We start from the raw sequence: 14,903 nt of genomic DNA on the forward strand, positions 1-14,903 counted from the left end.
AGATTGGGAAGGAAGCTATCTTTGTTCACAGATAACATGATTGTCTATACAGAAAATCCCAAAGAATCAACAACAAAAATATCCAGGAGCTAATAAGTAATTATAGAAAGGTTGTAAGATACAAGGTTAATACACACATGTTGATTGCTTTCTTATATACCATCAATGAACAGTTAGAATTTGAAATTAAAAACATAATTTACATTAATACCAAAAAAAGAAAAATACTTAGATATTAATCTAAGAAAATATATAAAACATCTATATGAGGAAAACTACAAAACTCTGATGAAAGAATCAAAGAACTAAATAAACGGAAAGATAATCCATGTTATTGTGTAGGAAGACTCAACTTGATCTATATGTTCAGTGCAATCCCCAAAAAACCTCAGCAAACGACTTTGTGGATCTCAACAAACTAATTCTAAAGTTTAGAAGGGGAGGCAAAAGACCAAAATAGCCAGTACAATATTAAAGAAGAACAAAGTTGGAGGACTGACACTCTCTGGCTTCAAGACGTACTGTAAAGCTGCAGTGGTCACGACAATGTCGTTTTGGAAAAGAATAGGCAAATAGGTCAATGGCACAGAATAGAGAGCCCAGAGATATACCCACACATGTATGATCAACTGGTTTTGACAAAGGACCAAGGGCAATTCAATGGAGAAAGGATGGTGTTTTCAACAAATGGTTCTGGAACAAGTGGATATTCACATGCAAGAAAATGAATCTAGACATAGACCTTACACCTTTCACAGGAATTAACTCACAATGGGTCATAGACCTACATGTTAAATGCAAATTTAAAAAAACTTCTAGAAAATAACATAGGAGAAAATCCAGGTGATATTAGGCTTGGTGATGAGTTTTTAGATACAATACCAAAAGCACCATCCATGAAAGGAAAAAATGAGAAGTTGGACTTCATTAGAATTAAAACCACTCCATAAAGGACATTGTTAAGAGAATGGAAAGATGACCCATAGACTAAGAGAAAATATTGGCAAAAGACGCATTTTATGAAAACTGTATCCAAAATATACAAAGAACTTTTAAAACTCAACAATAAGAAAACAAACAACCCAACTAAGAAGTGGGCAAAAGATCTGAACAGACATCTCACCAAAGGATACGTGTAGATGGCAAATAAGCATATGGAAAGATGCTTCCTGTCATACGTCATCAGGAAAGTGTAAATTAAAACAACAGGGCAGTACCACTGCCCACTGCTTAGAGTGGCTAAAATCCAGAACGCTGACAACGCCAAATGCTGGTGAGGATGTGGAGCAATGGAACTCATTCATGGCTGGTGGGAATGAAAACTAGTACAGCCATTTTGGAAGACAGTCTGACAGTTTCTTACAAAAGTAAATGTACTCACCATACCATCCAGCAATCCTGGGTATTCACCCAACGGAGGTGAGAACCTAGGTGTACACAAAAACCTGCACATGGGTGTTTATAGCAGATTTATTCATAATTGCCCAAACTTGGAAGTAAAAATTGAAGGAAGAAAGGTCCTTCAGTAGGTGAATGAATAAACAAACTGTGGTACATCCAGACAATGGAATAGTATTCCGTGATAGAAAGAAGTGAACTATGAAGCCACAAAAAGACGTGGAGGAACATTAAACCCATATTGCTCAGTCAAAGGAGCCAAGCTGAACAGGTTACATGCTGTATGACTCCAACTCCAGGACATCTGAAAAGATAGTAGTAGAGACGGGGAAGAGGTCAGTGGTGAGACACGAGGGTTCCGTGGTGAGGGGAGGTGTGATGGCCGCCTGATAGCCTCTCGTATGAATGACTCCCGCAGGTTGAAGTTTGGGTGCTTCCTGCTCCTGAACGTTCTTTCATCTCCATCTTCCTGTGAACCTCTGAGGGGGCTGGGGACACGCGTCGGGTCAGGCTTTGCAGAGTCTGCAGGGTAGTTGGGGTATTTGGGGAGTTAAGTGCTTTTAGTAGATACATAATAGGACCAAAATTGTGACTTATTTTTTAAAACTTTTTGTTTAGAAAATTCTAAACACATTCAAAAGAATAGTAAAGTGAACCCCCAAGTCCGGTACCTACAACCAGCTTACAAAACTATTAGCACGACTAATCCTGTTGTATTTATACCTTTTCCTGCTTCCTCCCTCCCCATGGACCATTTTACAGCAAGTCCCAGACCTTGTATCATTTCATCCTTAACTGTTTCAGTGTGACTATCAGATGGGGATACTTTTAAACAAAGAAAAACAAACCCACAATACCACAACCGTGTCTGACAGGATTCACAATCTTTTAATACTGTCTCCAGTCAGTGTTTCATTTCTGGATATACGTATGTTTAATGATTGGTTTGTTTGGAGCAGGTTCCAGAGGATGTTGAAATATCTTCCTCGGTGCTTCCCCTCCACTTTGACCCTCCACTGTTGCTCTGTCCTAGTGTCTCCTTCCTCTGGTTAGTGGAGTCAGGTGGCTGGTTAGCAGTGTCACCTGGGGACACTCAGCACCCTTGCTGCTCCCGCAGGCCCTAGTACTCTCGGCCCACGTCGGCTACAGCTCTGAGTTGGCCCTCAGGGGATGCCTTTCCTCTCAGAGGGGGCACCTGGCTGTCGGATGTCCCTTTGCATTCTCCTGGCCGCCTGCTCACCACACCTGGCAGTGGTTGCTCTCGACGGCTTAGTGCCACCCCATCAATCACACGTTGGGGTTCACTTGTTACCAGCTTTGTTGAAGCTGATGTCTGAAGGTTTCGTGTTTTGCTATATAAGTTACTCTGTCTATTTTTATGAGTATTGATGGGAGGTTCAAAACCTGCACCGCTAACGCCTTGTTCCTGCCTTCAGGTGAGGCAGGAGGTGATGGAGCGGGGGTGGGCTAGGAGCGGCTGACAGGTAAGATGCTGGTGCAACAACGTGGATGAGAGGATGTTGAGGTTTGGATTAGGGTGGGAAGGACCAGACCCCCATATCTGTAGGATGTAAAATCACCAGACTTGGGGATTACTCTGATGCTTGACTCTGTCGTTTGCTCAACAAATATATCTTTGTTCAACAAATATTCATCGATCAGGCATTGGAGACAAAACAGCAAATAAAACAGATACTGTTTCTTTCATTTCTTGAGTGCCTTCATTTCTATGTGCTTTCATGTTTTATAATCATGGTTGTTCACAGCAAGTTATACGCTAGAGATAAATCTTAATGTTTTCAAGAAACAATTTTAACATGTTCACGGCTTTCTTCTCTGGAATCCTTTATTTTTCTTGGCTTACGTGACAAATATTTATGCCTTCCCTTTCCAATATGGCCCTGTCATTGTTGGCGCAGGATGACCTCTATTCCTCTGGCCCATTTTCCTTAAGTCCTTTAAAGTGATTAATTGATGATGACCTCTGAATTAAAATGCCATATTTCTTGGTTCTAAGATGCCTATTTTTCACCTGTGAGTGTTTCTGAAATCTGAATGCAGCTTATAATTGATGGCTGCTTTTAACAGGGTCTTTTTTTCTTTTTTCTGGAAAGCTGTTCATAAATAGATGGTGCATCTTATAATTGATGGCATCTTAGAATCAAGGAAATATCATAGTTCTCCATCAGTGGTGGTGTGGATAGGAATGGCTTCCGGCCCGACCCACAGAATGAATCTCATCTCTCCCAGGTTTTGGCTGAGGAAAAACTGGAACAAGAAAACTCACTGAAATGCTGCATAGCTTCCTCACTTTATCCCTTTATTTGCTGATTTTGGATTGCTTTCTGGTTTCCATTAAAAAGCTATTTTCTCCTCCCTATTGGGTCACAGAAACAGGTGAATGTGCAGGAGACTCTGTCCCCTGTTCCTGTCGAGAGTAGGTCAGCTCCAGCAGCCGCAGGTGGTAGCTATTTGATACAGCCCATCCTACTGTACCAGTTCGGGGGGTCTGCAGGAGGGTTTTGGGGTCACAAATCTATCCTGGAGGATCCTCAGGGAAGTTGTCCATCTAGCTGACAACTTAAAAGCAAATACTTAAAAATATGACAACGTTCACCCTGAAAGGAACACTACTTACAGATAAGGGAAAGAGACTTGATCAGCTTGTTATTTATGAAAGAAAAGCAGGACAATGCTTTTTAAAGGGAGAAAAGGGAACTTTTTAGATTTTTTTTCCCTAAAATGGATGACCGTTTTCTCCTTAATGGAGATGTAAGCAATTATGAGAGAACCATGGCAAGTTTAGGGTTTTACGACATTGGTGTTCACCCAGCCTCCCACGCCATGCGGCTGACAGCCCTATTCTGGGGGGGACACCAGAGCAGGCAGACACTGCCCTGGGCTGCATGCTGCATTCTGGTTCAGGGAACACTCAGGCCGTGCTGCAGGCATCTAATTCGGGGACTGAGGTTTTTGAAAAATAGCTGCTCAGGGATCCCATCTGGAAACAGGCGAATGCCAGTGGGAAGGAGGAAGGCCTGGCCTCTTTCTGCTTTGCTCTCTTTCCTCCTTGGATTATGGTGGCTGGCTTACGTACATTTCTTGCATTTTTGGAGCTCTTGATAACAGGATTTATTGCACTTTAAGGACAAAATAAGGAAATGTCAAATCAAGCAGAGTCAAAAGACAGTAAGTCCAGGAATGTAGGGGAGGTGTCAGCATCTCTGAACCCTCTTGATTTGATAATGCATCTGTGAGCAAGCGCAGCCCACCAGCCACCTGGGAGGATGTGGACGGGCCTCAGCATGGCTGACAACCTTGACCCCCACAGCATTCGCTTTCAGCAGCAGCACCAGCACCAATCCATCTTGCTCTGGTTTTCTCCACAGAATCTCTCCTCTTCAGAATCGGTCTCTAAGCCATTCCCGCACCCCCGCCTCCGACACAGCTGTCAGATCAGTTGCCTTAACAATGGTGCATGTGATTCTTTTGCTCAGAAATCTTCAGTGGCTCCCTATTGTCCCAAAGTTAAGGAGTGCCTTCCTCCTTGGGCGTTACATTCTCTCCCTAGCGGGGCCCTAATTGAAACCTGAAACTCCACGCACCTAATTCACCTCTAGATCTGTAAACCCTACCAGTGCCCAGTAGCAAGTCGTGTTTATCGACAGAGAAGAGTGCCCTGGAGATGTGTGATGTGCACGGCCTCTCCACTGAGGACAGAGACTGTTTATCTGTGCGTTGCCTCCGTTGGCTAATTGCCCCTATCAACTCTCCTTAAAACCACAAGGACTGTGTCTCTTTCATTTGTATATCCCTGGCTGATTGCTTTGGCTTACATGCAGTTAAAAGCTCAATAAACGTACATCATTCTAACCAACGGCATCTGCTAGTTGTTTCCCAGGTAGAGCTCTTTCCTTTTCACTTCCATAGCTTTGCTCGTGGTGTTTTCCTCCCCTGCCACCCCCTGGCTGTCTGAACTGCAGGATCCCAGTGCTCCTTCAAGATGCCTTTTAATATGCTTTTTATAATAGTGTATCCAGTGGAAGACAAAGGGGACCGTTTCCTTCCCTGAGATTTCTCTGGGTCTTTGTTGGCACCTATTCCAAGACCCTGAGCTGATGGAGCCTTGAGTCAGCCTGGCATCCCCGCCAGAGTGTGAGCTATGAGGAGCCTTGTGTTCACCTCTTACAGCACGTGGCACCGGCACTTGCCATTAGGCTCATGGAAAGTGCTAGAAGTAATCGTAGACATCCTCCAGCCCAGTCATTTTAATTATAAGTGAGAAAATTGGAGTCCTGAGAGGGTAAGCTATTTGTCCAAAGTCCCACAGCCCAGGTCTCTGGATGCCCAGGCCCACGTTTGCTTTTAGAAAGGAGAGGAGTCTGTGTGTGGTGGTTTCTGATTTTGACCAGTAAGATATGATGTCCTTAAAAAAGCTTATCAATATTATCATTATTCCTGTAACTACAGGGTAAAAAAATAATTGTCTAGACATAAAACCTAGGTCCCAGAATATCAAGGACCAATTCTATCTTATAATTACCGATCAGTGTAATTGTGACAGATTAACCTTAATCCTAATAGCATAGATGATAATAAAGTATCTTAAAGTGTGCCTTCTCTTTGTGAAAGAGAAGAAAGCATTGCCTTTTATTTATAAATCATGCAGGCTGTTAAGGTGAAGGAATCCATGAATATGTCTGTAAATGTCAATGAGCATATTCCAAAAGATAAAGAATGAATGTGCGGGGAATTCTGTGCTGTTGATCGTCACCACACGTGGCGTTAACTGTACCAGCTCGACGGCAAGCCGTGTGGGGGCGTCCCACAGACGGATGCCCCGGTGGTTTCCCTGGACAGGTGTGTGTGCCTTGCTGTGACCTGAAGCTTTGGGGTGGAGGATGAGAGGGAGTAATGGAAGAGGAAAAGAAAAAAGTATAATGCTTGTAGACTGGACTTGGAGCAAAAACACAAGAAATTCTCTGTAGGAAAGGCTCTGAAGGCAGAAAGAGACTCCCCAGCACAAACCTGAGACCGAGTCCAGTGGGCCTGGACCAGAACATTCCAAAACACTTAGGTTCAGTTGAATACCAGAATGCACAGTGGACCAGATAGAGTTCCTGTTCACAAAAATGAATGAACAAATGTTGCTGTGTTTTTCATTCTCCTACTGATATCTTTGTTGTTATAAGTGAAAAAAAAAAAGCATTGAAATAAAAATACCGGTGTACTTGTTTTCAGGGACACAGATGACAGGGCACCTGGAGTTATGGACGTTTAAAATACCTGCCAAAGAAGTTGCCATCCCTGGAGCTGTGGGGGTGACTTTTTCTCCGTGTTACCCGCTGTGAGGCGACACTGCACATCAGCCTCCCACTCTCGCTGGGCTGGCGCCCCTTGTCTCTGCCCCTCAGCCTGGCATGTGTGCTGCTAACAGAGCACAGTCCATGTAGGGGCGGCCCCTGGAGACCAGGGGCTGTGTCTGCTCTGCCACTTCTCGGGGCAGACCACCAGGTGAGCAATGAGGGGAGTACCTTCTCCTTCTAACCCTTTCCGGTCAGCGAACAGCTTATTTAAATCTGTTCTGACCCCCTGTGCTCCCTCGTCCACCGGCCTCGGTGAGTCATCAGATAAAATCCATAAACACTCACTGAGCACCCTTCCTGTGAAAATCACCACGCTAGGCCCTATAGGACAATAATATTCCCTTTAAGACACATGCCCTGCCCTCGAGAAGCTACCATTTCATAGGGGAGATAAAACGAGACATATTCAAAGCTAATACACGATCAGGATGTTCTTCCACGTATGGCTTATTATTAATTATTCAGGCTCTGATTATATAGAGCCTCTCTCATTATACTTTATTTAACTGCTTATTTCCTGTCTCCTCCGTTATCTGCCACACTGGAAGCTCTGGGAAGGCAGAAACTCTCTATTTTTAAATTTTGACTTCTCAGGGTCAGACAGCTGGTGGGGCTCAGGAAGCATTTCTTGAATGAACGAATGAATGAATGAATGAATGAATCATGCAATTAGCTCAGGGCAGGATGGTTGGGAAAGAGCACCAGTGGTTGTGGGATTTGAGCTGGGTCTTGAAGGCAAAGAGAGTGTGGATAAAAACATGGTCTGGACACGTCAGTTAGCTGGCATTGAGGGGGCGCCAAGTGCTACTGTGGGGTGAACACAAGGCCAGCAGTTCTCGTGTGGTGTGACCCCTAGTGTTAGTCACACTGCATGTAAACCGGTGGAGACAAGCAGCTCCCACACATGAAGCGGGTTTCACAAGTAGTCGCTCCCCTAGAGAGCTCCATGTTTAAATCGAACGCGGCTGACTTGACGTGTATGTACAGAAAATGCAGAGCAGAGGACAAATGTCTCCTCGATTAAATAATAGAATGAAAATCAACGGAAAGGGTAACTGAGCCTGTTTATCTCCTGGTTGGAGAGCGTTTTGCCTGCCATGGCTGTCAGCCCATTTCGAATTTCGTGATGTCAGACAGGGGACAGGGTCACAAGCTAGAGTCTGCTCCCAGTACTGCCCTGCTGCCCAGAATCGCTCCCTCTGTGTTGTCTCTGAGGATTTCTCCCGGGAAACCTCCCCCCACGTGCAACTAGAATTCATGCTTCATTTTTCCCTCCTGACACATTTATTTCATTTTGCTTTTAAATCCTCCGGTGCTGCTCAGAACGCACCTCAGCAGCTCTGCAGTGGCACCTGCAGGCCTCAGTTTCCAGGGCAGGTATACACGGGTCCTGGGGCCTGAGGCCCGGCTACACCCTCCATAGCCCCTGGAACTCCTGCTCCACCCAGACTGCTGGGGCTGCCCAGGGACACGCGCTCCTGCCTGCATCTTGGTCTCCAGCATGTCCCCGCCACCCGCCTGCACTTATGTCACCCGGGTCAGCCCAAGTCCAGCAGTGCCGCCTCGTCCACGCTTCGCTTTCCACAGTTTCAGTTATCCTCAGTCAGTAGACAGTACAATAGGATATTTTGAGAGAGAGAGACCACGTTCACGTAACTTTTATTACAGTATATTGTTATAATTGTTCTATTTTATTATTGGTTATTGTTTTTAATCTCTTACTGTGCCTAATTTATAAATTAAACTGTATCATAGAAATGTATGTATAGGAAAAACAATACATATAGTATTTGGTACTATCCATGGTGTCAGGCACTCACTGGGGGTCTTGGAATGTGTCCCCTGTGATAAGGGGGGACGACTGTGTCTGCTTCTCAAAGAAGCTCTCCCTGATTACTGCCCTGCTCCTCCCCTTGCCTGGGCTGGGGGAGGTCCCTCCCTCTGTGTCCCCACAGCACCGGGCACATCTTTCTTATGATACGGTATCTAGTAATTGTCTCCTCTCAACCTACGTCCTCATGGCTAGTCATCAAAGTCAATGTTGATGTCCTCAATGAGGAAAAAATCGATCAAATACATGAATTAGCATTCTGTTTCTCTCTCTCTTTATAAGTTTATTGATACTTTTTTTCAGGTCAGATATCTCATTTTATAGTTTTTACTGTATTAAATAATAACTTTCTAATACAAAAAAAATAGAACACATGGTCTCCTAGCACATGACGAAGTATTTGTGTACTTTAGTTTACTGAGGGCAGCAGTAAAGAAAAATCTCTTGATTGTATAAATACATAATAAAAGATAGTTTGCTAATTGCTCTTCTTTTTAACAATGTCAGTTAAGATCTGGCTATGATAAAATTACCCAGGGTGACTTCTTTTGCTGTATATGAAATATAATGAAGTTAAAAATGTTATTTCGAATATCGTATTTCAGAATTTGCACGTTTGCTAATGTTTCTCCTCTCTGGATCGACACTAGAGAAATCTCTTTATTTCTGTGATTATAGTTGTGCAGAGGTGCACACAGAGACAGAGACACAGGAAGGCAGACCCATGAAGACAGCAGGGGGCAGGGAGCTTGGCACCTGAGGCGGCAGACGTGCTTTGAGGACTGTCCACCTGCTAGCAGTTCTGTGAGTCACTCGCCCTCCCGGGCCGCGGCTCCCTGTCTGCATGATGCAGGCGGGAGCGACTGCTAACAGCTGCTGAGCTCTGTGCCCCTTCTACGGGGGCGGCTTCTGGCGCCAAGACCAGGCAGCTGTGGTGTCCACTAGTGAAAGAAGCTTGGACGCAAACTCCAACATACAGGTCCCTCAGTGGACGCCAGCCAGCATCTGCCACTGGGCTGCCCCTGCATGACGCCATATTCTGGTCCATAGCAACATAACATAACTATTTTTTTTAAAGTTTCCGCATTCTTGAGTCATCAAATAATGGAGTGGTGCAATGCATTTTCATCATGTTTCCATCCACAAGTTTGGTTTTTTCAGTTCAGGGGGACAGCAGGGTCCCTAGGAAGCTGGGGGAGGGGGTCCTGCTCCTGCTGTCTCTGGGAATGCATCTCCTTTGCGTGACAAGCTGCTTTCTGTCCCAGAAGGCGAATCCTTGCAGCTCACTTGAAAGAACACTGCAGAAGCGCTGCCTTGTGAGCCTTGCAGAGGAACGGCAGAAACCGCGAGACCACTGTACAGAATTGGAATTTTGGGCTTGGAGAAAAAGAATTTGTCATTCCCATTCTGCTGGCCTCAAACGATGCCTGTGTTCCCGGAGGGAGCTGATTTCTGCTGAAATGTGTCTGACGGCCTTTGTGTGATGATGAGATTATGCTCAGATACAAACCAATATGAAGAACGGGTGGAAGTTAAACTTCTTTCCAGGGAGCCAATAAATACAACATTCTTGCGCCTCGCTGGGTCTTGCTAAGTGAAGGATGAACGTGCACTGGCCCTTATATTCTTGGGAACACTGAGGGCTTCGGGAACCATAGGGGAGGGAGCGTGCTCTTCTGCTTGGGCCAGGCCAGCCGAGCTGGGTCCGCACGGAGATGCAAACAAACTCGAGGGGAGCATCCCCAGAAAGCCAGTGTTTGGGGTCTCAGCCTCGGGAATCCCTTGAGTGACAGGACCCTAGGGCCACTCCTGATGCCAAGAACAGCTGGGGATTTGCACTTCTGCAAATGCCACGGTTTAATCTTTCATGATCACTCCTAAAAGGGAGCTTGAAGATTTAATGAGGATATTCGGATGGAGATATGCCAATGTATTTATTTATTTTTGCTGAGGAAGATTCTCCCTGAGCAAACATCTGCTGCCAATCTTCCTCTTTGTATGTGAGCAGCCACCACAGCGCCTGGCCACTGACAGACAAGTGGTGTAAGTCCATGCTGGGGAACTGAACCCAGGCCGCTGAAGTGGAGCATGCTGAACTTAACCACTAGGCCACTGGGGCTGCCCAGAGAGGTCCATTTAAACACCAGCTTTCACCTGAGAATTTTTTCAAAGGGTTATAGGTAGGATGTTCTGTTTGGTGCATATGGGGGACCAAAGTCTTTGTCTTGAACTGCTGGTGGAACGAAGCTCCTCTCAGCACACTCAGAGCATGAGGGGACTTAGACATGGTCCCTGATCCAGGGGCATCTGTGGTTCGGATGAGGTCTGCCGTGCTGCTCGCTAGGAATAAAGGATTTTTCTTGTTTTTGACAAATACAGTGTCTGAAGTCTGATGAGTTACATCGTTAGCTTCATTATCACAGACCCCTTTTTTGGTCAGCATGCTAGAGCCAGCCTGCCTCGTATAATCATGGACGTGGGCTTCATCCAAACCAGGTGGTCTGAGACTCAGCTCGGTCACTTCCTGGCTGTGTGATCTTGGAGGACCTATTTAATTCTCAGAGACATTTTCCGCATCTGTAAAATTGAGATAATGTTCACCCTGTTACATTGTTATAAGGATTAGAAATCAATGATGTTCCAGGCACATAGTCAACGCCCAATGAGTGACAGCTAGTGGTGTCCTATAGTGGGAGTTTACAACACGCCCATCCATTCACCAACCATTTATTCAGCACTAGAAGGTTCTGGGCATGTGCTGAGTGCTGAGGGCACAGAATCAGCTGACATGGCGTTTGCCGCCTCACATCAGCTCAGCGCAGCCTCAAATGCAGCTTTCTCACATCGTGTTTACAAATTCATGGAGGTGAAACTTCAGGGCCACAAATGTCCAATTTTTGCACCATCTTGAACATATACAAAATGGTGGTGGTTTTTTCACATGGTGAGTTTTTTTACTTCCATGTAGTTCTTTAGGAGACTGCAATTAAAGCTCAGCAGAGAAGTGATTTTGCCTAAGTTGTCTGACTTCTGCGTAGATAGCATGTGGTGTGAGCCCCTCCTTGCTGGGCGACCTGTGCTGAGAGGTGTTTCCACTCGGCCCCTTCTCTAAGCCTGATGCTGGGGGGCAGATTTTCTGTGCTTCCTCCAGGGGCAGGCCTCCAGCTGACTTTCATACAGACAGGTGACCAGGACACCGACCGTCAGTTTGGCCCCCAAGGCCCCTGCTTTAGTGCCCTGGTTCTAGGACTTCACATTTCAGCCCTGAAATCTGCTAAGAGACTCCTGATGGTTCTTCAATCCATTTTGAGTCTGGTTATGAGGATGAATCTTCTTAAAATAGTCTTGATCATTTCATGCTCCTGATTCATTATTCAATGAATAATGGTTAGCCTGCCATTCTTAATAAGCTGGCCTCAACCCTCTTCCCAGACGGGGCTTCCACTGCACTCTAGCTCTTTCCTTGGCCTCAGACCAATGGAACATGTCTACACCTTGTCCGTCTCTGCCTTAGTCCTTGGCTTTTGTGCCTCCCTTTCTCCCAGTGCCTGCCTGGCTCTTGCCAGAGGGATGCCTTTCGAAGTCTACTCATTCTGTAAAACCATGCCCAGTGAGCTCTGCTCCATGAGGGGTGGCTTGGGTCTTCCGCTGCACTTCCACGCTCTGGGTTGTTAGTGTAGGTGGTTAGCTCTGCAGTGGCATCTTCTCTCCTGATCGTGAGCATCTTGACAGCAGGGACCTTCCTGCGGTTCCTTCCTTCTCTTCCTTCCAGCCCTCCTTCCTAAGTGTTTGGAACACGCTCTCTCAAACAGACGTGCTCAAGAAAAATGTGTGAACTGTAGTGAAATAGATCAAGGGGGTGGGAATCGAGTCAGTGTAGGGTCTGTTTTTTGAGCCCCTGGTTTAGCGCCCCACCAGCCATGATTGCCTGCCGTGTTCTGGAAAGAGCTCTGCGCGGAGCCCCCGTGGAGCCCGCTCATTAAAGGCAGGTGGAAGATGCAGGCTGTGGCTTTTCCCAACATGTTACCATTACCAAGTGGCCGTCATACCTGTCACTCTCTGCTGGAGCTGAGGGGCTATAATTAAAATGAAAGCCAAATGAGCATTCATCCCGCAAAGCGGCATCCCGGAGGCGGATGAGCTTCCTTCCGCGGAACTTAACCCTTTTCTGTGCAGGCTGCACACAGCCTCTGCAAAGGTGAGCTATGGACAAAGAGTCATCACTGGGAGTTTATGGTCATTCTTATGTCTGTTCCAGTCACAGTCAGCCTCATCAATGGGGAGGAGAGGCTGGCAGGAGGATCCTTAGGTGGAAGGAAAGACAAAAATCTACATCACAAGCATTTACCCCACTTTTAATTTTGAGTCCACCACCATCTACAGATCTGAGACAGTCACTCATACTAGGAAACCAGACCTAAATTAAGCCTTGGTTATGGTGTACTCAAATTTTGGGAAGGAATGGAAGAAAAAAGAAAAGAAGAGAAAAGTGCACCGGACCCAGGTGGGAAAAATGGCTAACAGGAAGAATAAGGCCAATGGATTAAACCATCAGTGATATTGGACAGTGGAAGGTGAAGCAGAGATGACGGGGGTCACTTGGAACTTCTGCCACGTTGGGGGGTGTTGTACAGATGGCTCCTAGTGTGGGGAAACTGGAGTCCTTCTTACATCCTTCATACTGTTGATTTGCCAGGCAGACTCAAGCGATGTTGGTACCAATCCTCATCAAGGACGCCCCCTTCCACATCCCCAAACCAACCCAGATAGAAGAAAGACAGCCATAGAGGGGAGAGAAGTAGGGGGCACCGATGAGTGTGGCCCTGACCACTTCACATTGACGCAAAAGGAGGCTTGGTTCTATAGGAGGAGCAATGGGACAGTGTCCAGATTTGAGCCTGTGATGCACTCCCCCTCCTGCAGCCATGAGAAGGAGCAGGTTGTTAACCTCATCTCTTGGAGAGTAAAGTGGAAGCCTAGAGCTTTGAGTAGCTTTCCAGCCTCTTTCCGGAGGTCTCACAGCCTTCAGTGCAGAAGCAGGACGTCTTCCCGTCAGGCTGAGCTCTCCTGCACTGGAAGTCAGTTGAGTAGGAACTTGGCTTGGGGGAAGGGATTTTACTTCTCTGGGCTTCATTTTTTTGAGCACACAATAAATGGAACCTCGGCAGGCTGGCCCAGGGAATCTCAGCATGTATGGTGCAGTGTTTGCACCAATCTGAAGCTGGTTTTTGTGCTTCTAGCCTGGCTGGCTGGGCCAAGCCAGCAAATCTCTCAGAGGCTCAGAAGTCTTCTACAAGTGCAGAGAGGGTCAGCTCAGGAATCGATAAACAGAGTGTGGTCTCCAAGTAGTGTTGACTATGATTTATGGAGATGATGTGCCCTCACTGGGAGGGTTCAGAGGGACAGGAGCCTGGCAGCGTTCGATTGCCTTGGAAAGTCCCAGAAAGTCATGCTGTGTTTCCTCGGCCCTTTGCAGGGACGTTCCCAAGGCGTTGGCCCTTTGGAGAGGGTCTCCAATTCACCTAAGTTTTGGTTTTGAGCTGCATGATTTCCTTATGGACACCAATAATTGAATGATAATGTGCCACAAATAACTTTACAGAGAGTAAACCTACATACAGCAGTCTCTTCAGGGAACGTGTTGGTGGGAAGACTACTTCTAGTGGTGGATGGGAAGAAGGACCCAGCAAGGCTTCAGGGTGGCTGTGGGTTGAGTGCACAGGGACACATAGGATTTTCATGGATGGGCATGGGAGTAGGAGCATGTTCCAGATAAAGGGGCTGGAGGGGCAACTGCAGGGAGGGCCCCTTTGCTGGTGGGACCCCAGCGGCAGTCCATACGAACCTGATGCTGGAATTCCTTATCTCCCACTGCACCTGCGGAAGTGGATGTGGAGTCACACAAAACGCATCTAATCCAGTTTCCTGGAACAAATCTGTTGCTTGGAGTGAAATTGAGCTGTGTTATGCTGTGTCTTGCTCTGTATTTTTCTCATTCAGAATGAGGTTTCGCCCTTGTCCAGGACATGTAATGTTGAAGTCATAGTGCCCTCGACAGAGCACATGCCGTGAAGCCGTGACACCGTAAACTTAAAATGGCCATGAGCTATAATTTTATGTTAAATCAGATGCTGTCTTGTATCCACTTCAAGTGTGGAAAACTGGTAGCAGGCTCCAGAAAACTCAAGAAAGTTCACAGGATAAAAATCTAAAATGAGAAACCCTCCATTTATTATATTTTGTTGTGTTAATTAGGTAGAAGACATCATTGTAAAATTTAAGATAATGCATTACTTCACACTTTCGTA

Source organism: Equus caballus, chromosome 15 (assembly GCF_041296265.1).
Source record: "Equus caballus isolate H_3958 breed thoroughbred chromosome 15, TB-T2T, whole genome shotgun sequence".
NCBI classification, from domain to species: Eukaryota; Metazoa; Chordata; class Mammalia; order Perissodactyla; family Equidae; genus Equus; species Equus caballus.